At 42.8% G+C, this 25,366-nt stretch overlaps 1 protein-coding gene across 1 annotated transcript in view; it reads right to left on the bottom strand.

The window, feature by feature from the left end:
- Positions 1-25,366, bottom strand: part of OPCML (opioid binding protein/cell adhesion molecule like) — a 1,077,928-nt gene that overhangs the window by 817,423 nt on the left and 235,139 nt on the right. The window lies entirely within an intron of this gene.

The following is a 25,366-nucleotide window of genomic DNA, read 5'->3' as shown; positions in this document are numbered from 1 at the left end:
ACACAGTGCAGAGTCGGGCAGGGAGATTCATGCTGGCCTTGAGAGTGATGAAGTGTTGGATACTTCTTACACAAACTACTCAGAAGTCTTCCCATTTTTTTTTCAAGGTTTCAAAGCAAGTAATTATAATATTATAATTTTGTTACATAAAAAAAAAAAAAACCACTTAACGGCATGATAGAAAATAGACTGACAGTGGTAAGTTTGAAAACAGGAGAAAGACCAGTTAGGAAAGTATTTTCCAAGCAAGAAGTTATAATGTTGGTACCACTGGGGATGGTCAGGAGAGGACAAGTTAAAAATCCAGGAAGCAGGTAGCATCGCTGGGGTACAGTAGTCGGCATAGCAGTGGTTGATGTGGAGGACGGCAACAGGTAGTAATTTGAAGTGACTACCAGGGGTCTTGGGTGGGACACTGCACACTGTGCCAACGGCAACGATTTGGACCAAAACATAAGACTAGAACGAAACTAGACGGAGATGATGACATCAGCTTCTGCAGACATGTATTTAAGGTACCTACGGACATTCAAATGGAAACATCTAGTAGAAAGATGGTTATGTAAGTTTAGAGTTGAGGACAGAGCAGGCACTTGAAACCACAGTCACAGAACAGATTCTACAAGCTTGCCATCAAGAGTGAGAAAAGAGAGGCTGAATGACACTCTGGAAACACCAGGAAGGAGAGCCTAGAAAAGTAAGAGAAACACTAGGAGAAAGACTGGTGCTACATTTCCCATGGAAGCACTCATTTAGTCAATATAAATTGTACACCTAGTACGTGTGCTCGGCGCCAGGGTTAAAATGTTTAGCACAAAGACATGATTTCTCCTTCCACTGAGTATACAGTACAAGTGAGGAGAGGAAAATTTATCAAATAATTACATAAATGTACAACTTTTTGCTAACAAAGTTATGAAGAAAACTGTGGAGCTCTGAAGAGAAAACAGAAGGAATGGTTGATAATCTCCATGCCGGAGAGATGTAAAGTCACGCAGGTGATAGGCTGGGCACCGAGAGCCCATTCTGATTTTGGTGAGAGGAATGTGTGAACGGGGCATAAGGCAGTGAAAGGGCTGTGTCTTGAGGAGCCCCTGAGATGTGGGGGGAGACTCCTCTCTCTTCAGTCGGTTATGAAGGAACAGGAATGGACAGTTGGAGGAGGAGACTTTTGCAAAGATGGGAGAGACCTGAGCATATTCTTTTTTTCTTTTTTTCAAGAAAATGTCTGAAGAGATGATTTTGAAAATAAAATCATGGGTTCATTATGATTGGATTCATGAATGGGTTGAGGGTCCCCTGTAAGCAGAATGCGGGATGGGTGGATGAGGTTACAGACACATTTGTAAGTAGGAGGTAAGTACAAAATTGGAGAGAATTCATACCTGATTATTTCATCTGTAACCGTGGGGCAGGCCACGTTGAGAATGAAAAAGGATACGTAGGAAGCTTGAAGGGAGTGGAAAAGTCCAAACAGTCAACGCAGAGAAATACCAAGAAATACCAAGGGCACGTTTAACCTAAAACCAGTCTCCGTGGGTGAATAATCTCCCTGCAGCGGTGCTCGGTCCTGGCTGTAAGGAAGCTCGACGATGGGGAACTCAGAGACGAGGCTTTTCATGCCATCTGTGTAAAGGGACAAGTGGTAGGTCAGCCGAGATGTTCTGAGACAGATGGAGAATTAAGTGAAGCTAAGAGGAAACCCACAGATTGGATAGGATGGGAGTTTTAGGTTTGATAGAAGATCAAGGGCCCTAGAAGGAGGGAATGACAGTATCAGAGAGAAGGAGCTGAAGGTTGCAGAAGCTTCAAGCAATTTTAAACCCCGGGGTGTGGCCAGGAGAGGGAAGGTGAAGGTCTCTGGAATCCAGGAGACATCATTCAGGTGCTCTGTCACCTGCTTGGCTGTGAATGTATCTTGGGAAACGGCAGGGTCTCATTACCTAATGCTATAGTGTTGCTTGGGCATAAAATCAATGATACCTTCTAGTTCCTTTTGTGGAGCCACCTGGAGTCTAGGCAGCCAGACCACAGCAGGCGCAGCTGCCGGCTGGTCCCCACCAGACCCTGGAACGGACAGACCTTTACGGTGTCCTCCACGCTCTGGAAGAGACATTTTACAACAGGGTTGAGGTAACCCAGACAAAGGCAGAGGAGGACGAGCCGACAATGTCACCACCCACTTCTGATCTTTTTATTTTCATATATTTTAAACTTCACCTCCCAGAGCTGTCAATTCAATGCAGACTCCCTCTGAAGATGTGACGGCAACCAGACAGCTCCATGGTGATTCGCTCATCATTAAGCAGCTCTATAGCACTTTAGAATGTCAAAGCACTTTAGGACTGTGCTTATTAATTTTTCCATGTAACAATGCCAGGAGGTAGTCCAACCGTCTGAGCACGAAGCGTCGTAAGGGCGATGAAGAGGACATGGACCACGGGGAGAGGCTAGCTCAGGACCAAGCCAAGAAGCAGCAGCGCAAACCGGCCTACCAACCATGGGCCTGGGAGGAGGAGACTTCTGCAAAGACGGGAGAGACTTGAGCATGTTCTGTCTTTTCTTGTTTTAAAGAAAATGTCTGAAGAGATGATTTTGAAAATAAAATCATGGGTTCATTATGACTGGATTCATGAATGGGGTGAGGGTCCCCTGTAAGAAGGATGAGGGATGGGTGGATGAGGCTACCAACCCTACCACCCCCAGCTTCCCTTGTCAGAGCCAACAGAGGAACCAACCAAGTCTCCCAATTTGGCTTAAAGAGCATCCTCATACAGCACAATTTTTCCTGCATATAACAGGTGCTCAAAAACGTAACAAAGTAGCGAGCATACCCACGTAACCCCAAGTCCCTCTGAGTTGATGTGAGTATGTTTATTCTTTTAAAAAAAATTTCTTTAAGTTTTACACTCATAATGTGTGCCCTTTTCTGTGTCTCTGTTACAGTTCAATAAAAAGTTTTTATAAAGAAGAGGTTTACAAAACAGCGACGCCTTCCATGTTTTGTACAATAACCCATAATTCTATATCAACCAAAGGAGCAATCTTGGGTTTCGGGGAAAGAAAGAAATTTTCAGTCAATGGAAGTAGGAAAGAAGAAAGGCAAAGAAGGAAGGAAGGAATTAAACAAAAAGTATTTTGGAAAATGCATTTTTTAACATAGCTCATTGTGACGGTAAAGGAAGAGAGAAAGAAAAAGAATCACCCTAACCTTAGCTTCATTAGACTGAAAGAATACAGTGTTTACCAAGGAGAGATTTCCTTAATTAGAACTTTTTCAAGCTCATAAAAAGGAGGAAAAACATTTTTCAAAGAGCAAAGAAAGAACGGTAGTTGACAGGTCTTCTTTAATTTAATCTCTACGACTCTCATTAGCAACGGACCTCCGAGATTCAGAAGGACCAGGGGCCCTGGAAGGACTCCCTTCCATTCTCCATCCCTGGCACCCCGGCCACCACGGCAGCGCTGGGCAGGAGCGGGCCAGATTCCTGCAGCACACCTACCGCTGCTGATTGAGACGCCACTGGGAATTAGGGGGGTCTTTGTCCTTCAAGTAGAGGACCCACTGGCACTCTGTGACCCTACCAGGTTTATATGAGGAATTCTATATTCAAATATTTGTTGCTAAAAGGTGATGGGCAAGGAATTTCCTCACCAAAGGCAGGAACTTTCAAGGGCACACAATAAAACATGTTTCCAGAGACTGGGCCCCTACAGAAGACCCTCAGTAGAGATGGCTTAAGACACCCCGAATTTGAACACGAGCCGCTCTGCAGGGCAGAAGAGGAGGGTCGGGAGGCAGAGTTAGGGATGCAGCAGAGGCCCCTGCATCCCAAACAGACGAGCATCTGTAGGTACTGAAATAGAGGCCACTGTGCGCCTTCAATGTTACATGACGTGAACTCCTGGTCACCACTTCTTTCCTGGCACTTTTTAGACGTACAGAGAGGGGCACGGCCTTCCAGAATCTGTTAGAAAACAGCAGGACACTCCTGATGAGAGGACCACGTCCCCCCTCTGCAAGGCGGGAGGGTGATAGATGAAGGCAAAGAGCCCCAGCTCTGATCGTCTCCCTCCACCCTCCACCCTTCAAGTGCCCACAAGAACCAGACCTGGTTTTATATTTTTGGAAACCTTGGAAGAGTTTTCTTAGGAAATTTGTGCCAAGAAGGCAATGTGATGACTGGACTCACAACTTCCCAGAAAAATCAGTATCGAAGAGTCTGCTGAATGCCTCTCTCGAAGAATCTAAACGCACGGGGCACTGGAGGTGCTAAGCTATTGGTTCCTTGTGTCTCCTTGGCATGGAGGTGATGCCTGTCTGCCTGCCTAGAATAGCAACATGCCTCTTGGTTGCCCCAGGATGTTTGCAAGGCTGTGCTATTAAAAGACTAAGTCATTTCAGACTCTGCAAGGGGGTCAGGTAGACGCCAGTCCCATCCTTGGAGAGAGATTCTGCTCAGAAGCACTGGCCTGTGCTCACAGCTGTTGTGCGGGCAAGCTTCCCACCCGACTCTGTGGGGAGAGCGCCTTCAGGAAAACTGCAGCCTCAGGCAGGGAGATTTCTAGAGGGAAACCAAGAACGCCTACCCATTAAAATCTGCACAGTGGTAGGAATTTCATTTTTTTTCAATTAATTATATTAGGTACCAGCAAGGTTAATCTATTAAGACATCAGAATTCATTCCCAATGGAAAATTTTCAAGTACACACACACATATGTACATATATATTCTCTATGAAAATAAGAGAGACAAGATAGACCAGAAATATAAATAGGAGGTATGGTACAATCGCCAGTAAACTTCTCATAATATTTAATATTAACGTTTCAGACAGTCTAGGTAGCATCTAATTACGGGGTTGGTGACGCTTCAGGGGAACTATGCAGTGGAGCTCAGAATCACATTTCCCTTTTCTTACAATGTGTATATGTGGTTTATTTTCAAATTTGCTGTTGCTCGGCACTCTTGTAAATTAAGCTGTCACCCATCAGCAACAAAGTCACCTGATCAGGGGCTGGAATGCTGAGCTGGAGGTGGGAAAACCTCTGGAGGTGCTGTTTCTCATTAACTCTGTTCTTTCAGAAGGACCTCGGCATGGCCCCCAATGTTTACAGTCCCAGGGATTTCTTCCAGGAATCTCGTTAGTATTAGCTATTGGGCTTTGCTCCACCAAGCCTCCCATGTGGCTTCTGCCCACCCTGCACATGCTGGGGGCTCAGCCTTTTCTCCTTTCCCTTAACCCTTTCCCTGATTCCTGGGAAGGAGACCAGGTAGGAAGGAGGTGGTGGATTTCGTAGTGAAGCAAAGGAAACAGAGAGCATGCTAACCTGGATTCTATGCAAGGGTCCTTCCTTCCTCCTATATTTAGTGCACATTAGAATCGGAGCTGGAATTCATACAGGTAGAAGTGATAACGTGATTAAAGATGAACATAACGATATGTAATCTTTGGGGACGCCTGCTATGTGTCTGATATAGTGCAAGTCACTTCTCGAATCCTCACAACAAGCAAAGCTTGTAAGCTAGTTGTATCATTTCAAACAATAAGAAAATAAACAAGTAAAACAAAGCAGGGGAGCAAGAAGCAAAGGAGCTAATGGTGGCCCAGGGAGGTACTTATTTAAGGTCACAACATGTTTGCTTCCTTCCTTTCCGCCCTCCATCCTTCCCACAAACTTGCATTGAGGAACAACTGCGCTCCATGTGCTGTGGGCAAAAGTCACCAAGATGAACATGATGTTGGCTCTGCCTACCAAGACGTGTGATCAGGCCAGCGACAGCAAGACCTTCATCACTAAGAATTAGGGTATTAAAAATTACCAAGGAGCATCAAAGAAGGGGGGGGATTAATTTTCACTAGGCTATTAGGGAAGCTTCAGACAGGAGGTGACAGAGAAGGGGGAAGGACAGTTGAGGCCACGGGAGGGCAAGTGCGGCCCATTCAAACCAGAACGGCGACAGCAGGGCCTGAGTTTGGTTCATTTCACGCCTCAACCTACACTCATCGCACTGGGGTATTTTTGGTTGTTTATGGAGGATGGTGTCGATGAGGGTAAGATTGCATGGGCAGGTTGGGGTCAGGAAACAAAGGTATCTGGGTGCCACGCCAAGGAATCTGGGTCTCATCTCCTAAGGATTCAAGATTCTTCAAAGGGGAAAGACAAAGATGTGTTCTCCAGAAAAGATGCTTTGGCAGCAGAGAGAGACTAGGAGAGAGAATTGTCTGGGTGCGAGGGAGAACTGTCTGGGCGCTGGTGCCTTTCTGATACTGGGGTCAAAGGAGATGAGGGTGAGAATGAGGGATCCTCACAGGGAGGATGGGGCGGGGAGACGGCTTACACATGTTCCTTAGACTGTATGATGCCTAAGTCCTGTTGGGGCGGGAGGGACAGGAGTCTGAGTGACCTGACGGCTTCACTTGTGCACGTGGGCATCTGGGGACGCTGGAGGGAGGCAGATTTGCCCGGAGACAGCCATAAGCAGAGGGGATGCAGTCATCTTCCGCTGCCCCAGGGGCCCCAGAGGATCTTCATGAGAAATATGAAATTAACTATATGTCTGACAATCCCCTTAAATACTGCATGGAGTTCAAAAAAGAGAAGACTCCAGCTCACAGATAAAATAATGGGCAGGAAGGCCAAATTAAAAATCTACCTTGATTCAAAGCCATGTTGGATTTTTTTAAATCCACAGTAGTAATGGGATATAACGAAGATTTAAGCTTTAAATATAACCTAACACCCATCTAATTAGGGTAATGAAATACGAGGAGTGGTTGTGCCATCAGTATGCTAATGGAACTCAACTCTGCTACCTCCTCTCCTCTCTCCAATTCTGAAGCTTATCTGTGAGGGCCTGCCCTGGTTACTAACCATCCAGGTTTCGAGCCTGGATGGAAAAGTGAAGCACACAGTTGGGGCGGAAAATGCTTCAACAGTGAAGTCTTCATCTCCTGCCCTGGAGTGAGGGGCGTGGTGGTGTTACACAGGGGGAGGCAGGACACTGCACCAACGGCGCAGGTAGGGGACTCACTGTAGGTTCTGAGTCTTGTTCGGGAGAAGAGGCCCTTCCAGCCAAGGTTTTATTTGGGTCTGTCTGGTTTTCCTTTCCCCCACTTTTGACTTGAGACGGAACAAAACAGAAGCTTTATAAAAAAGACAGAAGCAGCAGCTTTATAAAAAAGACAATAAATATATCTGACTACTTAAAAATCGGAAACTTCCATAAGAAAGACCAAACACAAATAAGAGATTTGTTTAAAAAAGAAAGAAAGAAAGAAAAGACATTTACAGTGAAGAGGCCACACTTCAAAAAAGCAAAAAGCAAACAAACAAACAAACCTAAAAATCTGGAACTCTTGCAATATAAAAAGAGATGATTAATAAACAAATGAAAACGTGCAAAGGATTATTCACAGAATACAAATGGCAAGCAGACATGGAATGGTGTTCATCTCAGCAGTTGTGGGGAAATAAAAATTACACAGCTGCAGCTCCACACTCATTACAAGGCAGACACTTTCAAGCCTGCCATCACCTATGGCTGCCAGGAGAACAGATCATTTTAACGTGTACTTTATAAAACTAGGATGACTGCACATTTTTTTGTCCACATCTTCCTTTTCTTATTCAAGGAAACCCAGTGGAAATTCCTCCAAATTACCTGACGTAGTCTGAATTATTCTTTTTGAAGACTGCACAAATTCCCAGTGTAATATAACCAAATTTATTCTACCATTCACCCACCAGCAGGCAGTCTTACTTTTTGCTACCAAAGCTGTAATAACTTAATCACAAATATATACTCTTAAGTATATGGCTTTTATATCTACGGAATAGCTTTCAAGGTCTTTCAAGGTTTAGGATTACTGGAGCAATCCCAGTATTTATGTACTTTTAGTTTTAACAGGAGTTGCTGGTTAGAGGTGTGACGTATAGCTGAGAAGAGCAGAGCTGCCTGGGCTCCATCCTGGGTTTGCCCCTCATCCTGGGCAAGTCATTTAAATTTTCTGTGCTTTGGTTTCCTTCTCTGTAACATTGGACTATGATAACACCTTCCTCATAGGATATTTTTACAATGATCAAGTGAGTTAGCGTACATAACTGATGCACTTGTATATGTAATTATATGTATACAATGTATACATGATATAGTGACGCCTCATTCTAGTAAATGTAGCATAATCTTTGCAATTATTATTCCTTAAAGAAAAGACACTGGAAACTACCATGAGAACTCATTTTATACCCTTCTTGCTGTCCACTGTATACACCTCTGGCAGTATGTGGAATGATTCTGAGTAATATCTAGATGAGATTATTTTAATGTTATTCATTTGTTACAACATATTAGAGCAAAAGATACGTATTTACAGCAGCAATATAAATTCCTTTTAAAATAAGTTTATTTAAGTAAAAACATGAATAGCATTAAATTAGAAAATAAGTGTACTGATATAGGTTATACACAAATATGGCAAAAAATGTGAAGGTTGGGAATGACTGTTATTCTGTATTTTTTTCATATATTTTTCCAGTATTGTTGAGATAAAAGTGACTACAAGTTTAAAGTGTACAGCATTATGATTTAACTTAAATCTCTTGTGAAATGATTACCACAATAAGTTAGTTAACATTCATCATCGCATGTAGATACAAAAAAAAAGTTTGTTTTTTGTGTGTGGTAAGAACTCAATCTACTCTCTTAACAATCTTCAAATATATCACACAGGAGTGTTATCTATAGCTATCAGGCTGTACATTACATCTCTAGGACGAATTATAACTGGGAGTTTGTTGCTATTGACCGTTTTCATCCAGTTCCCCTTCAACCTACTCCCTGCCTCTGGTAACCACAAATCTTATCTCTTTTTCTGTGAGTTTTTTCTTCAAAGCGTCTACATGTAAGTGAGATCACATGGTATTTGCCTCTGAGTTCACTTAGCATAATGCCTTCAAAATCTATCCACCTTGTTGCAAATGACAGGATTTCCTTCTTTTTATGTCTGAATAACATATATTTTTTTCTATAATATAGAATTCTTTATCACAACTTGTTTATCCATTTAGCTGTCAATGGATGCTTAGGTTGTTTCCATATATTAACTATTGTGAATAGTGCTGCAGTGAACATGGGCGTGCAGATACCTCTGCGACATGTTTTTGTTTCCTTTGAATATATTCCCAGAAGTGGAACTGCTAGATCACACGGTAGTTCTATTTTTAATTTTTTGAGAAACTCCATACTCTTTTCCATAGTGCCTGCACCGACTTATATCCCTACCAACAGTGCACAAGTGTTCCCTTTTCACCACATCCTCACCGACACTTGTTATTTCATGTCTTTTTGATAACAGCCATTCTGACAGGTGAGAGGCGATTTCTCATTGTGATTTTGATCTGTATTTCCCTGATGATTAGCTATGCTGAGCACCTTTTCATCAACCCGTTTTCCCTTCATACATCTTCTTTGGAAAAAATGTCAATTCGGATCCTTTGCTCATTTTTAATTGGATTATTTGTTTTTGGGGTTTGTTTTTTTTTTTGCTATTGAGTTGTATTAGTTCTTTATATATTCTGAATATTAAGCCCTTATCAGATACATGGTTTGCAAGTAGTTTTTCCCATTCTGTAAGCTGTCTTTTCATTTTGCTGATTATTTCGTTTGCTGTGCAGAAGCTTTTTAGTCTCGTGTAATCTCACTTGTTTATTTTTGATTTGGTTGTTTGTGCTTTAGGTGCCGTATCCAAAGACATCACTGCCGAGACCTATGTCAAGGGGCTTTCTTCCTATGATTCCCTCTAGGAGTCTTATGGTTCCAGGTCTTAGATTTAAGTCTTTAACCCACGTCAAGTTAATCTTTGTGAGTGGTGTAAGATAGGGGTCTAGTTTCATTCTTTTATATGTGGATATCCAATTTCCCAGCATCATTCATTAAAGAGACCATCTTTTCTCCGGTGAATATGCTCAGCTCCCTTGTCAAACAGTAGCTGACCACATACACATGGTTGGTCTCTGGGTTCTAGTATTCTGTATTATTATCATGTATTGCTTCAATTATTCTCCATATATTTGTTGTGAAAAATTCCTCTGGGTAAATTCTATCAACTAGTACCTGCACCAGGTGGGTTCCACCCAGTGGTAGGCTGGTCCACCAGCTCTCTGAAAAAAAAAAAAAGAAAAAACGCTCTGATGTGTACTGTTTGCTGATTTCTGTGAGGTAAATACTCCCACCAGGGCCAACTTGAAGTTACCGGTGCTGTAAACTGACCTGCAAAATCCCTGAATGTCTAACACTCAGCTCCCCACACACTCCTACCAGCCAGCCCCTCAGCACCATGGCGGGCTTCGCTGCTAAAGCCAAGATTTGGGTAACTGAAGTGGACAGAACCGGCTATGAAAAGAGCATTCAGGGGCTTCCCTGGTGGCGCAGTGGTTGAGAGTCCACCTGCCGATGCAGGGGACGCGGGTTCGTGCCCTGGTCCGGGAAGATCCCACATGCCGTGGAGCGGCTGGGTCCGTGAGCCATGGCCACTGAGCCTGTGCGTCCGGAGCCTGTGCTCCGCAGTGGGAGAGGCCACGACAGTGAGAGGCCCGCGTACAGCAAAAAAAAAAAAAAGAAAAAAAAAAGAGCATTCAGAATTCTGTAAGTTGCATTTCTATCTCAGTGATCTACAATTTCAAAAACGTGCCAGAAGTGATTAGTCCTGAATAGGGGTCCAAGTGTTTAGGAAGGAGTGAGGGTTCTTAATGAAAGAACTCTGGGTAAAGATCACCCCATGAGATGATTCCTGCTTTACTGTGCTTTGAAGCAAAGCCAGAGTTTCATGGAAACATACCTTTCTGATACCAGGAATGGCATGCATTATCATCAGGGGTTTGGTACGTGCAACCTGTGCCAGGTGTGTGTGAGACCCATTCTCGGAAGCCCAGTCCTCTCTGCTCTGATGCCAGCTGAGCCCTTGCGCCCTCAGCTGCAGTGTCCACGTGGCTGAAGTTCCTTCCACTCCTCAACGCCTCTCTCCTCGAAGCCCAGGGTCTGGAAGACGTACACACTCAGCAGATGCTTGCGAGGTGGATGCATAAACCGCTGCCTCTTTACTTAACGGGACTGAAGAGATGCTCGTTTGACTCCCTAATATAGCAGACGAGAAACCTGAGTTCTGACGCAGGTGGCGATGTTCCCAGGCGTCCCACCCCATCAGACAGCAGCAGAGACCAGAACCCGGACGTCCAATTCTCAGTGTCTTTTCTCCCACTGGTTACAATGTAGGGCTTGTTTCTACTTTGTGACCAAGGAGGGCCAACGAGGTCCCGCTCCTGTGTCAGTGACAACCTTGCTGTGACTTGTGCCATGTGTGCGCTCAGCCATCCAACCACCGTGATCTCCGGGCACCTATTCTCCACCAGATGGTCTATCCTTTCCTCTTTCTCTCCTTCCTTCTTCGCTATTTCCCTTTTTTCTTCTTTACTTTCCTTGTGGAGATCAATCTACCTGAACACCTTTGGGGCAACTTCTGGAAAATACAAAACCAGGACTGTTAAACCCACTGATTACTGGGAAAGCTCCTCGGCCTTTAGATTTGCTGTAGGATCGTATCTGGGCTGAGCTGAGATGGAGTCAGCTGCTGAGAGCTTCAGGTGGATCAGCCTGGCCCACGGGTCTCTGTTCTCCTACTAGCATGACAGCCTCCAAGAGCCCCATGTCCTCGAACCCCTCTCCGGGGTCCTCAGGCCTTAGTGCACACATGCTGGTCACCAGCATAGCCTGACAGCTCCGGTCCCTGCATTGGAATACCTCCAGCCTGGGAAGGCCACACACGTCACAGTCAGCAGAGTCACAGAGATCCTGGTATCCCCGTGCATGGGGCACGGAGGAAAGAACACATGCGTTCTCTAAGGAGGAGGGACTGGCTGGCTGAGGCCAGCTGTGTAGACAAGCACACGTTTCAATACTTTGTGGGTAGGAGCTCCTGGGAGCCAGGGTAGGAAGTTACGGTCACGCCTGTGGGCACCTGAGTTATAGGCACAACTCCCTTTTCATCACCGCAGGGAGGGACGATTAATTCCTGTCACCTTGAGGAGGAGGCCTACCCAGTGTTTCAATGTCCTCCCGAGGAGGTCACAGAGAGACCGGACAGACCTTCCGGCTCTGTTCCTCCTCATCTTCGCTCAGGGGTCCTGGAGACAGCGGACAGGTCACTTCTGGCACAACTTCTACGAAGTCCTGCTGAGGCCCAGCCCGCCCTGTCCCCCTCACATGCACAGTTCTGGTGATGCAGCCACGCCAGGATGCCCCCAGCCACAGGGGCCAGGATGCTGGGGAAGCCCGTGGCTCCATCTTGGCCCTTCAAGGTCCCTAAGAACACTTACTAGGTGTCCACCCTGCGTATCAGGAAAGAAACTTCTGGGGGAACAGAAGGGCTTGGCAGGCTTTGGATTTGAAATCTGGATAATCCATTTGAAACCTGAAGACCCGGACAGAAGTAATGTAAAAATTAAATTAAAACAGAAGCATGAAATCTGTCTTCCTGGCACTGAGACAACCTCACCTTCGATTTCACATTTTAGAGCAGATAAAAATCACAATTAAAAATAATTCAACCTCTACTATCCCCTCCATTTTATAGCTGGAGGCCCAGTGACAGGAAATGATCTGCCCATCCTAGAGACAGGAAGAGGAAGTGCCCTGTGATGTTTTTGTTTTTTCGACAAACATCTTCATTTGCTAGGCCTGGCTCTAAATACTTTTCAAGTATAAACACATTTAGTTCTCAGTCCAAATTTATAGGCTTATATAATTGATATCATCATTACCTTCTCTAGTTTCCAGAAGTGGAAACTGAAGCACAGAGAGGCTAAGCAACATGTTCAATGTCACACAGCTTATAACCATCCAAATTGGGATTTGAACCTCAGTCATGAGGTTATAAAGTCAGTGCTTTTCACCACTACCAGGCTTCTGACCAGACTACTGTATTCCTCCATGTGATGTTCTGCCCTTCATGGTAAGGCTAATCCTGGAAATCTGAGATGCGAGAACACTTAGTGTAAAAAAAACCTCATGTATCTCCACCTAAGCACAAGCGTGTCCATCTGTTTGGTAGAAACAAGCTAATTCTCCTCAATCTTTGATGCAAACGTGAGAGGAAGAAAGTAGAAAGGAAATCATAGCTTTGAAATGCAAGAATTACATTTAAAAGATAGAATGTTAATTATCAAGCAAAATTTATCTTGCCTGAGAGAAAACCAAAAGAGAAGGGCAGTTAGGGATGAGATGAAGAGGCCAAAACAACTCTTTACACCCTAGAAAATGCCTTTGTATTTACTCAAGGAACAAATATTGATTAATTAGTTATTAAATTCCTTTATTAACCCACTTATTATTCTTTATGAAGCATCTTCTCCATTCTGGGAATGGAGTAGTGGACAGAGAGTTCCCACCTTCACAGAGGCTATATTTTAATAAAAAATGACAGGCAATAAGCAAAGAAAGAAAGAAATCAGAATATATAGTATACTGGACAGTGATAAAGCCAGGCAAAGCGGATGGGGGCGTGATGGGGGTGATGTCATCGGGCAAACACGGAGTGAGCCGAGGCTCCGGGGTGAAGACCAGCGGAGGGAAGAGCACGGCAAAGGCCGGGTCACGGAAGCACCTTTGGCAGCTTCGGAGAAAGCTGGAGGCTGGGGGCCCCGGGGGTGCAGCTGGAAGGAGTAGGAAGCAGTCAGAGAGGTCCTGGAGGCAGATGTCAAGACTGGGGAGTTTACTCTGAATGGGAGCCGTGGAACGAGTTGGGGGCATGTTTGGAAGAGCTCTCTCTGCCGCTGTGTTGAGACTAGACTAGAGTCCGGACGGGGCGAGACTGGGCAGCGGGGCGGCTGCGCCGGAATCCAGGCAGCAGAGGCGAGGACCCCAGCGGTAACGGTGTCGGCGCTGAGAAGGGCCCGTATCCTGGAAAGGTTTTGGAGGGAGAGGCACTTGGATTCGCTGCTGGGTTTGCGGGGAGGGAGGTTTTTGCAGGGACTCAATGAACAATTTACATAAGGCAGTCAACACCCCCGGAGGTACAGATCATCACTTCTTTTTTGTGATGGGCCGGGCGGGTGTTCCTCACCACCTAGGCGGTTCCCATCGCGAGCGGACGGCAAGCCAAGGACGTGGCTTGGAGACAGAATATATGCTTTCAGACCTTCCTGGGGCGAGAGAAAGATCTACCCAGGAGGACAAACCAGAAACCAGAAATACATAACGGTGCGTATTCCCTTCTACTTCTCACACAGAGACCAAAAGGCTGACAGATATTTTAGAGCTGGTGCTCTCCGAGCTGCACTGGAGTCATTTTGTGAAAGTGTGACAGGATTTGGTTTGGGAGGACACGGCAACAGCTGCCTCACCCGGGCCGCCTCGAGACCCAGCATCACGTTCAGAACGGAACGAGGAAGAGATGCTGTTTTATCCCGGATTCCCTCCTAGACTCTGGAAGGCATCACAATACAACATTCCACTGAAAATGAATATTTTGACACTAAAACCAGACAGAAAATCCACCATGTGAGCTGTTGAGAATGGAAAGTGGAGGAAACGGGAGGAAGGAGGATGAAGGCAAAGACCAAGGAGGATCCACACCCGAAGGGCAAGAATCCGCATAAGCGCTGGTGCTGAGGGAAAATGACTCCTTCCCAGAGACGCAAGCGCCACACTGCAGGTTCTTACGCGTGCGTCAGGATCTTATCATTTCAAGAACGAAAGCACATTCTCATCTCCTGGACTTGATGAAGCTGACAAACCCAATCAAAGCCGTTCTCAGTGAATTCTCACGAGGGAAGCGTTCAGAAGGTTTTCTCTGTCTTACAAGTGAGGCCGACCTGAGAATTTCCACCTGTCCCCGTGCACCAATGTCAAATTGTGGGCTCCTGGAATGGAAGGGTCCTTGTCTGATCTAACCGGGCAAGGCACACGTGGTCACTGCACACCCAACCTCCTGGGCACCGCAGGTGAGCTAACACCCCATGCGACAAACAGGTAAGGGCATTTTGGAAATAAAGCGCAAGCCTCAGGTTCTTCAACTGTAAAATCAAGATGATAATAATACCTTCTCCTCCTAAATCACAAGACCTTCTGCAAATCAACAGGAAAAATACACGTGATGCCTTTTTATAAAAATGTACACAGCTATATAACTGTCATTGATACACTATAATTAATTATAAATAATGCATAAAGCGTTCAGCAAACTAAGCACTTAAAAGGGATAAGATTCTAATATTTGCACATGTAACAGACTGTTTAAGTTAAGTATACCTTAGAATTCCTCCCCCACCTTCATGGGTTTACTGCTCTTATCTTCATTTTGTGTGGGAGTGAAGCAAAGCTCAGAGGTTTTACGCTGCCCAGGGCCCTGTACAGAGAGAGCCATCCGAGGGCTGACAGCTGGGCTCAGGTATGCTCTTTGCAATCCATCCACTGTACAAAGTACACTAGGGGGTGGGGAGAGACTGAATGACACGACTCAAGAGGACGTTCTGGAAGAGATGCGCAACACGCTGCCACTCTGCGACCAGCAGATGAACAGGAGTGGAGAGGATGGGCATTCGGGGGACGAACAGACACTTCCTCCCTTCCTGGTCCAGCTCCTCAAGTATCTGACTCTCCTGTCGTTTGCACTGACATCCCCCATCCCTCACCACTGAGCGCAGTGTGTCTTCAAAGTCTGACAGGCATTTGCCTATCTCTGAGGCTGCCACTTTCTGTTTTCCATCTTTGCAGAAAATGTCAGGAGAAAGGTCTGAATATCAACCATTAATTTCTCCTCTGAAAACAGGTAGGGGAAAAAAACTCACTGCTAATTGTTTCTGACAGGTATTGAAGGATGTAATATCCCAGAGAGCAAGAGAAAGCAGGATCTGATGACTTGGAAACAGGACAGGGAAGCCAGGGTTGGGGAGGAGGGGAGGTGATTCTGTTCTTACACAAGAATCCCAATGTGGGGCTGCATCCCCCTCCTGGTGGGGAGGGGGGGTCAGGTTCCCCCCTCCCGTCCGCAGGTGCAGATCTGCCTGAAGGACTTGGGCTGGAGTCAGAGATGCGGCCAGCGCTCCTCCCAGCTGCCAGATGATCCCTGAGTCACAGACTGGGAAAACAGGCGCTGGGGTAAATTGCTGCTGCAGTCCCACAGAAACAGAAGGGAGGCTTGCCGGAAGCAATCAGGGCTCTTGAGAGGCAACGCGACTCCTGGGCTTGTCTCTCAGCCAATCATCTCACGTGGCTTTACAGGCATCAGATAATGAGTCCCAACAACTTCACTGTGAATAAAGTATTAATAGAACTCCGTTTACAAGACCAGTAGAGAGTGGAGCAAAACGAGGCAACCTGGCCAAGGATCAAAATCACAATTTGACAGCAGCACAAAAAAGAAAAAGAAAAAAAAAAAAAGCCAAGAGAGCAGACACCAAACACCAGACGGGAGGAATGAATCCAAAGCCTTTAAAAACCAACCAACAAAGAAAACCAACGTGCAAACGCACACATGGGTCCTTCCGCATGCCCCACGAGGAGGGCACCAGGCCGGCCCACACGGTGCCCCTCCTCCAACCCCTCCCGGCCCAAGCACTCTGGATCCCCACACCGAACTTTCAATCAAATACCCGACTCGCTTCCTCACTCCCACCCCTTCAAACAGTGTGTTCTTCCTGTCCTGAGCCCTCGCCAACTGCCGGGACCCCCAGACTTCGCAGCTGACTTTGGCCCATCCTTTGGGGCTTCTCTTGGACATCCCCTCAAGAACCCGCCCCCGGTCGCTAAATATGGATTAGATGTGTTCCCACAACACGCTGCGCTGTCCCGTCACTATCTTTATCACACCAGGTTGTCGTCATTGCCTGTTGGTGCCCCCACTAAAACGTGCAAGCAGGGACCGCGTCTGTTTGGCTCAGGAAGAAACACAATACCTGGCCTGAAGGAGACTCTCAACAAGTACGTGTGGAAGGGCTAACTGGAGACACGCTCCTGACCTAGAGGAAGCTTTCCATCCCATGGGTGTACAGACACACAGCCCAAAGGAATGAGAAAGTGTTGAATGTAAAGGAAGAATAGAAGGAGCAAGCTTTAACATTCCAAACGGGAACCTCCCGGTTGCTGCCACGGCACACGCTGCTGCTTTTAGCTGAGAATCTCTTCCAGTAGAACCTTTCAGGCCGGAGAGCGTCCCCAGGTGCCGGGGCAGCCAAGATGCTCAATGCAGAGCCCCTTTTAAATTCCGAGACCTGCCTGTCAATCTTTGGATAGATGAAGACCTTGAAGATACATCTACCGTGTTGTCTATCTTAAAAGCAGAACTAGGATTCTGCACCTTGGGCAGAAAAATAATTGTTTGTTTCCCTAGAGAGGCTGTTTAGTGTAACAGAAAGGACATCGTGGGTGGTGGAACGCCATGTGTTGGAAAGAGCATAAGTTTTAGAATTAAAATGACCTTGGCTCCTGTCCCAGCTCTGCAGTTTACTAGCAGTGTGATTTGGACCCAGTTCCAGTCTCTCTGAGCCTTACACTCAGCATTGCTATAGAGCTGTACAGATTAATATTACAGTACAGACTTAAGCCTCAACCATTTTTATCAACAGTGTATAAAATAAAGATCCCACACCCTATCTCTACCACTTTCTAGCTGTGGGCTCCCGAGCAAGTGTTCTGATCACTCCAAGCCTCGGTTTTCTCATCTATAAAATGGAGGCAGTCAAACCTTCTTTGCACACATAATGTAATGATTGAATGACGTATGTTTATAAAGCTCTATATTTGGTACCTCCATCATAACAGACACTTAACAAATAGAAATCTTTATCATTCATTTTTTGTACTGACTACACTGAGATTTTGTCAAATACTTTTTTGCCCTGACCCATGGAAGAACATGACTGTTTTCTGCCTTTTGACATTTATCTCCCTCTCTGGTCCATCCAGTAGATGTACTGGCTTTCATGTGGTCTGCAGCTCCTCCAACCACTGATGAGATGATGAATGACCCTGGCATTTTCCCTGGACTGTGTCCCCTCCGAGACCAGCCAAGGGTTTCCAGCAAGCACTTTAGGCCAGAGTGAGAGTCCTGGATATTCAGACCATATTTAAGGTAATGGCTTAGATCCACTGACTTTGCAGTCTTGAAATTAATTCAGAACACAATCACCAAACAGTTGAATAAAATACTTCTTTCTCCATTCAACTGATGGAATAGTGTTACAATGTAGAAGCTCTTATAAACTGAAAGGGGCATTTCCCTAAACATTCAGATTTTGTTCCTAACTGTAGGAGGATATTAAGTTGTTAACATAAAATTAGTCTTTTCAGCTTTCTGAGCCTTCTTTATGGAGGAGACAGCCAATTTCGTTTTCCGATCCAAGTGTATTAAAGTTCACAATTAATTTCGATAACATCATGTGAGCTGGTAGTAAAGTGTCTAGCAATTAAATAATGAATGTCAGGAAGCCACAGTCATCAGAGATATCAGAACACACCTTTATTATAATGATGTAAAATCAGTGTTTTCATGTGATTTAATTATAGATAGGAAAAAGCGCAAAACCATAGATTTATAATTTTTAGGTAATGCATATGTTAAAAAATGTGTTTCCAAAACTGTAATTAGTATTAAGCAGGTTGAATTCATCATCTTTATAAAAGAGAATTTTAGATTCCAAATATAATAACTTGGCATGAATAGAGATAGAAGAGCTTGGAGTATGATATGATTAGATAATGTCTCCTATAACAAGGAAAGGAATGAAACTGCTAAGTAATGCATGCATTTCTCTAAAGGCAAATGTTGCCCACCACGCTGTTCAGGATTCATAGTAGGAAGTGTTGGCCCTAATGACATGCATTCAACACAAAATGCAGAACCAACTGGTACTGCAACTTTGCACAATCTGGAAGATGCTATTTACACGGCAGTACATGTACGTGGCATCTCTATGTGGGTGCTCCAGGGAAGCTGGTGGCCCTGGACCCAGCAATACTCTGCCTCTTCATAGAGACAGTTAAGATCTATGGACTCGGATGCAAGAAGTCTGAGGCTCAGAAAAGACCTATGGGTTTCTTATTTTTTTAAACCATTTTTTAAATTGAAGTAGAGTTAATTTACAGTGTTGTGTTAGTTTCAGATATACAGCAAAGTGAGTCAGTTATATATGTGTGTGTGTGTGTGTGTGTGTGTGTATAATTTTTCATATTCTTTTCCATTATAGGTTATAACAAGATATTGAATATAGTTCCCTCTGCTTTACAGTAGGTCCTTGTTGTTTATCTGTTTTACATATAGTAGTGTGTATACGTAAATCCCAGACTCCTAATTTATCTCTACCCTGGGCCCCCCTCCCCACCCCAGCTATCACCTGTGGTAACCATAAGTTTGTTTTCTATGTCTGTGAGCTTATTTCTGTTTTGTAAATAAGTTCATTTGTATCAATTTTTATATTCCACATATAAGTGACATCATATGATGTTTGTCTTTCTCTAACTTTCTTTACTTAATAGGATAATCTCTAGGTCCATCCATTTGCTGCAAACGGCGTTATTTCATTTTTTATGACGAAGTAATATTCCATTTAATATATACATATATATACATACATGTATCTCTCACATCTCCTTTGTCCATTCATCTGCTGATGGACATTGAGCTTGCTTCCATGTCTTGGCTACTGTAAATAGTGCTGCTATGAACACTGGGGCGCTTGTATCTTTTCTTTTTTTTTTTAATTTTTATTGAGGTATACTTGATTTACAATATTATGTTAGCTTTAGGTATACAACATAGTGATTCAATATTATTATAGATCATACTCCATTTAAAGTTGTTACAAAATAATGGCTGTATTTCCCTGTGTTGTAAAATGTATCCTTGTTACTTATTTATTTTATGTTTAGTAGTTTGTATCTCTTAATCCCTTACTACTATCTCACCCCTCCCCTCTGTGCACTGATAACCACTAGTTTGTTCTCTGTATCTGTGAGTGTGTTTCTGTTTTGTTTTTAGGGTTTTTTTTTTTTTTGTGGTACAAGGGCCTCTCACTGCTGTGGCCTCTCTGGTTGTGGGGCACAGGCTCCAGACGGACGCGCAGGCTCAGCAGCCTTGGCCCGCTGGCCCAGGCGCTCCGCGGCATGTGGGATCCTCCCGGACCGGGGCACGAACCCGTGTCCCCTGCATCGGCAGGCGGACTCTCAACCACTGCGCCACCAGGGAAGCCCGTGTTTCTGTTTTGCTATACTCATTCACTTGTTTTATTTTTCAGATTCCACATGTAAGTGATAACATATAGTATTTGTCTTTCTCTGACACTTCACTATAACTGTAGACTTTTTGAAGATGTCCTTTATCAAGCTGAGGAATTTCCTTTTTATTCTTATTTTCCTGTGAGTTTTAAAAAACAGGAATTGAAATTTTGTTTTGCCAATTGCTACAGTGTCTATTAATACGATCATATGATTTTTTTTTTCATTTTGGTAATATAGTGAACGTCATTGTTTGGTTTTTCCATGGCTCCTCATTCCATATGCAAGCTTTTTCACTCTCATGACTTTTTACTATTATTTCTAAGCTATCAAGTCCCATCTTTCAAGTCCTGTACTGGAAAGGCATTAAAGAAAGAGTTGAATTTACATGTGTGAAGACAGTGAGAGAGAATTTTGTACCAGTGGAAAAATTTCAGTTGCAAGCCCCTCTGAACTCATCCTACTTATCTAAACTTATTTCTTAGACTACTCTCCATCACAAAACATTATATAGAGAGATCACCAGATGACTTCAGTTAATACAGACAGATGATAAATTAGATAGATAGATGATAGATAGATGATAGATAGATAGATAAAGGGCAAAAACAAACAAAATGGGCCCAGTGGGAAACCAATTAAAAATCTCAGCTCAGGAAATCCTTTTAAAGGAGGGTAAGGGAAGCATGTATCTTTTCTAATTAGAGTTTTCCCCAGATATATGCCCAGGAGTGGGATTGAAAGATTATATGGTAACTCTACTTTTCGTTTTTTTAAGGAACCTCCATACTGTTCTCCCTAGTGGCTGCACCAATTTACATTCCCACTAACAGCGTAGGAGGGCTCCCTTTTCTCCACACCCTCTCCAGCATTTATACTTTTTGATGATGGCCATTCTGACTGGTATGAGGTGATATCTCATTGTAGTTTTGATTTCCATTTCTCTAATAATTAGTGATGTTGAGCATCTTTTCATGTGTTTGTTGGCCATCTGTATGTCTTCTTTGGAGAAACGTCTACTTAGGTATTCACTCATTTTTTGATTGGGTTTTTTGTTTTTTGATATTAAGCCGTATGAGCTGTTTGTATATTTTGGAAATTAATCCCTTGTCAGTCACACTGTTTGCAAATAATTTCTCGCAGTCCACAGGTTGTCTTTTCGTTTTGTTTATGGTTTCCTTTACTGTGCAAGAGCTTTGAAGTTTAATTAGGTCCCATTTGTTTATTTTTGTTTTTATTTCTATTACTCTAGGAGATGGATCTAAAGAAATTATTGCTGCAATTTATGTCAAAGAGTGTTCTGCCTTTGTTTTCCTCTAAGACTTTTATAGTATCCAGTCTTATATTTAGGTCTTTCATCCATTTTGAGTTTATTTCTGTATATGGCATTAGAGAATATTCAAATTTCATTGTTTTACATGTAGCTGTCCACTTTTCCCAGCACCACTTATTGAAGAGACTGTCTTTTCTCCATTGTATATTCTTGCCTATTTTGCTGTAGATTAATTGACCACAGATGTGCGGGTTTATTCCTGGGTTTTCTATCCTGTTCTATTGATCTATATCTCTGTTTTTGTGCCGGTACCATACTGTTTTGATTACTGTTACTTTGTAGTACATACAGTCTGAAGACACGGATCAAGATTCCTCCAGTTCTGTTCTTCCTTCTCAAGATTGTTTTGGCTACTCGAAATCTTTTGTCTTTCTATAAAAATTTAAAAATTTTGTTCTAGTTCTTTGAAAAATGCCATTGGCAATTTGATAGGGATTGCATTGAATGTGTAGATTGCCTTGGGTAGCATGGTCATTTAAACAATATTGGTCCTTCCAATCCAAGAACATGGTGTATATTTCCATCTGTTTATGTCATCTTCAATTTCTTTCATCAGCGTCTTATACTTTTGGGTGTACAGGTCTTTTGCCTCCTTAGGTAGGTTTATTCCTAGGTATTTTAGTCTTTTCGATGCAATGGTGAATGGGATTGTTTCCTTACTTTCTCCTTCTGATCTTTCATTTTTAGTGTATAGAAATGCAACAGTTTTCTGGGTATTAATTTTGTATCCTGCAACTTTACCAAATTCATTGATGAGCTCTAGTAGTTTTCTGGTAGCTTCTTTAGGACTTTCTATGTATAGTGTATCTCATCTGCAAACAGTGACGGCTTTACTTCTTCTTTTCTGATTTGGATTCCTTTTATTTCTTTTTCTTCTCTGATTGCCGTGGCTAGGACTTCCAAAACTATGGTGAATAAAAGCAGTGAGAATGGGCATCCCTGTCTTGTTCTTGATCTTAGAGAAAATAGTTTCAGCTTTTCACCATTGAGTATAATGTTACTTGTAAGCTTATCACGTATCCCCTTTACTTTGCTGAGGTTTGTTCCCTCTGTGCCCACTTTCTGAAGAGTATTTTTTATCATAAATGGATGCTGAATTTTATCAAAAGCTTTTCCTGCATCTGTTGAGATGATCATATGATTTTTATTCCTCAATTTGTTAATGTGGTGTATCACATTGATTGATTTGTGGATATTGAAATTTGCAGATATTGATTTGTGGATAAATCCCACTTGATCACAGTGTATCATTCTTTTAATGTACTGTAGGAGTTGGCTTGCTAGTATCTTGCTGAGGATTTCTACATCTATATTATCAGTGATATTGACCGGTAACTTTCTCTTTTTGTGATATCTTTGTCTGGTTTTGTTATCAGGGTGATGGTGGCCTCATAGAATGAGTTTGGAAGTGTTCCTTCCTCTGCAATTTTTTGGAATAGTTTCAGAACAATAGGTGTTAACTCTTCTCTAAATGTTTGGTAGAATTCACCTGTGATGCCATCTTGGTCCTAGCCTTTTGTTTGTTGGGAGTTTTTAAATTACTGATTCAATTTCAGTACTGGTAATCAGTCTGTTCACATTTTCTATTTCTTCCTGGTTCAGTCTTGGGAAATTGACCCTATCTAAGAATTTGTTCATTTCTTCTAGGCTGTCCATTTTATTGGTGTATAGCTGCTTGTAGTAGCCTTTTATTGTCCTTTGTATTTCTGTTATGTCAGTTGTAACTTCTTTTTCATTTCTGATTTTATTGATTTGGGCCCTTCTCCCTTTTTTTCTTGATGAGTCTGGCTAAATGTTTATCAATTTTGTTTACCTTTTTTTTTTTTTTTTTTTTTTAGTCTCTATTACATTTAGTTCTGCTCTGATATTTAGGATTTCTTTTCTTCTACTAACTTTGGGTTTTGTTTGTTCTTCTTTCACTAGTTGCATTAGGTATATGGTTTGGTTGTTTAAGATTTTTCTTGTTTCCTGAGATACGCCTGAACCACTATAAACTTCCCTCTTAGAACTGCTTTTGCTGCATCCCATAGGCTTTGGATCATCATGTTTTTGTTTTCATTTGTCTCTAGGTATTTTTTTTAATACCCTCTTTGATTTCTTCAGTGATCCATTGGTTGTTTAGTAACATATTGTTTAGGCTCCACATGTTTGTGTTTTTTGCAGTTTTTTTTCCTTGTAATTGATTTCTAGCCTCATAGTGTTGTGGTTGGAAAAGATGTTTGATATGATTTCGGTTTGTTTTTTGATATTTACTGAGGCTTGCTTTGTGGCACAGCATGTGATCTATCCTGGAGAATGCTCCATGTGCACTTGAAAAGAATGTGTATTCTGCTGCTTTCAGGTGGAATGCTCTATAAATATCAATTAAGTTCATCTGGTCTAATGTCCATCTGGTCATGTGTTTCCTTATCGATTATGTCTTGATGATCTGTCCAGTGCTGTAAGTGGGGTGTTAAAAAGTCTCCTACTATTATTGTATTACTGTCAACTTCTCTTTTATGGATGATAGCATTTGCCTTATATATTAAGGTGCTCCTATGCTGAATGCACATATATTTACCATTGTTAAATCTTCTTGGACTAGTCCTTTGATCATTATGTAGTGTCCTTCTTTGTCTCTCGTAACAGTCTTTATTTTAAATAGTCTTTAATGTCTATTTTTTTCTGATATAAGTATTGCTGCTCTGGCTTTCCTGGAATATCTTTTCCAATCCCTCACTTTCAGTCTGTATGCATCTCTAGATCTGAAGTGAGTCTCCTGCAGACAGCATATATATGGGTTCTGTTTTTGTATCCATTCAGCCAGTCTGTGTCTTTAGGTTGGAGCATTTAGTCCATTTACATTTAAAGTAATTATAGATATGTATGTTTCTATTTCCATTTATTAATTTTTTTGGATTTGTTACTTTCTTCTTTTGTTCTCTTCTCTTGTGATTTGACGATTATCTTTAGTGTTATGTTTGTATTCCTTTTTCTGGTTTGTGTGTATATCTATTATGGATTTTTTTGTGTGGTTACCATGAGGTTTTTGTATAGCAGTCTACATATATTTGTGCTTGTTTTAAGTTGCTGATCTCTTAATTTCAAATGCAGCTTAGATACCCTGCTTTTGTACTCTTCTCCCCTCATGATTACTGTTTTTGATATCATATTTTACATCTAATTGTTTTGTGTGTCCCTTAACTGCTTTTTTGTGGATAAAAATGATTTTACTACTTCTGTCTTTTAACCTCCCTACTAGCTTTGTGTGTGGATGATTTCCTACCTTTATTGTATATTTGCCTTTACCAGTGAGCTTTTGCATTTTTAAAATTTTCTTTTTTCTATTTGTGACCTTTTCTTTTCCACCTAAAAGGTTCCTTTAACATCTGTTGTAAAGCTGGTTTGACTGTGCTGAATTCTTTTAGCTTTTGTTTGTCTGTAAAGTTTTGGATTCCTCCATCAAATCTGAATGAGAGCCTTGCTGAATCAAATATTCTTGGTTGTAGGTTTTCTCTTTCATCATTTTTAGTATGTTGTGCCACCCCTTTCTGGCCTGCAGAGTTTCTGCTGAAAAATCAGTTGATAGCCTTGTGGGAGTTCCCTTGTAAGTTATTTTTTCCTAGTTGCTTTTAATGTTCTCTCTTTATCTTTAATTTTTGTTGTTTTGATTACAATGTATCTTGGTGTGGTCCTCTATGGGTTAATCCTGTATGGGACTCTCCATGCTTCCTGGACTTGGGTGACTGTTTCCTGTCCCAGGTTAGGGAAGTTTTCAGCTACT

This window comes from Tursiops truncatus, chromosome 8 (genome assembly GCF_011762595.2).
Source record: "Tursiops truncatus isolate mTurTru1 chromosome 8, mTurTru1.mat.Y, whole genome shotgun sequence".
Classification (NCBI taxonomy): Eukaryota; Metazoa; Chordata; class Mammalia; order Artiodactyla; family Delphinidae; genus Tursiops; species Tursiops truncatus.
The sequence above is the reverse complement of the archived record's forward strand: the minus strand, read 5'-3'. Positions and strand labels throughout refer to the sequence as shown.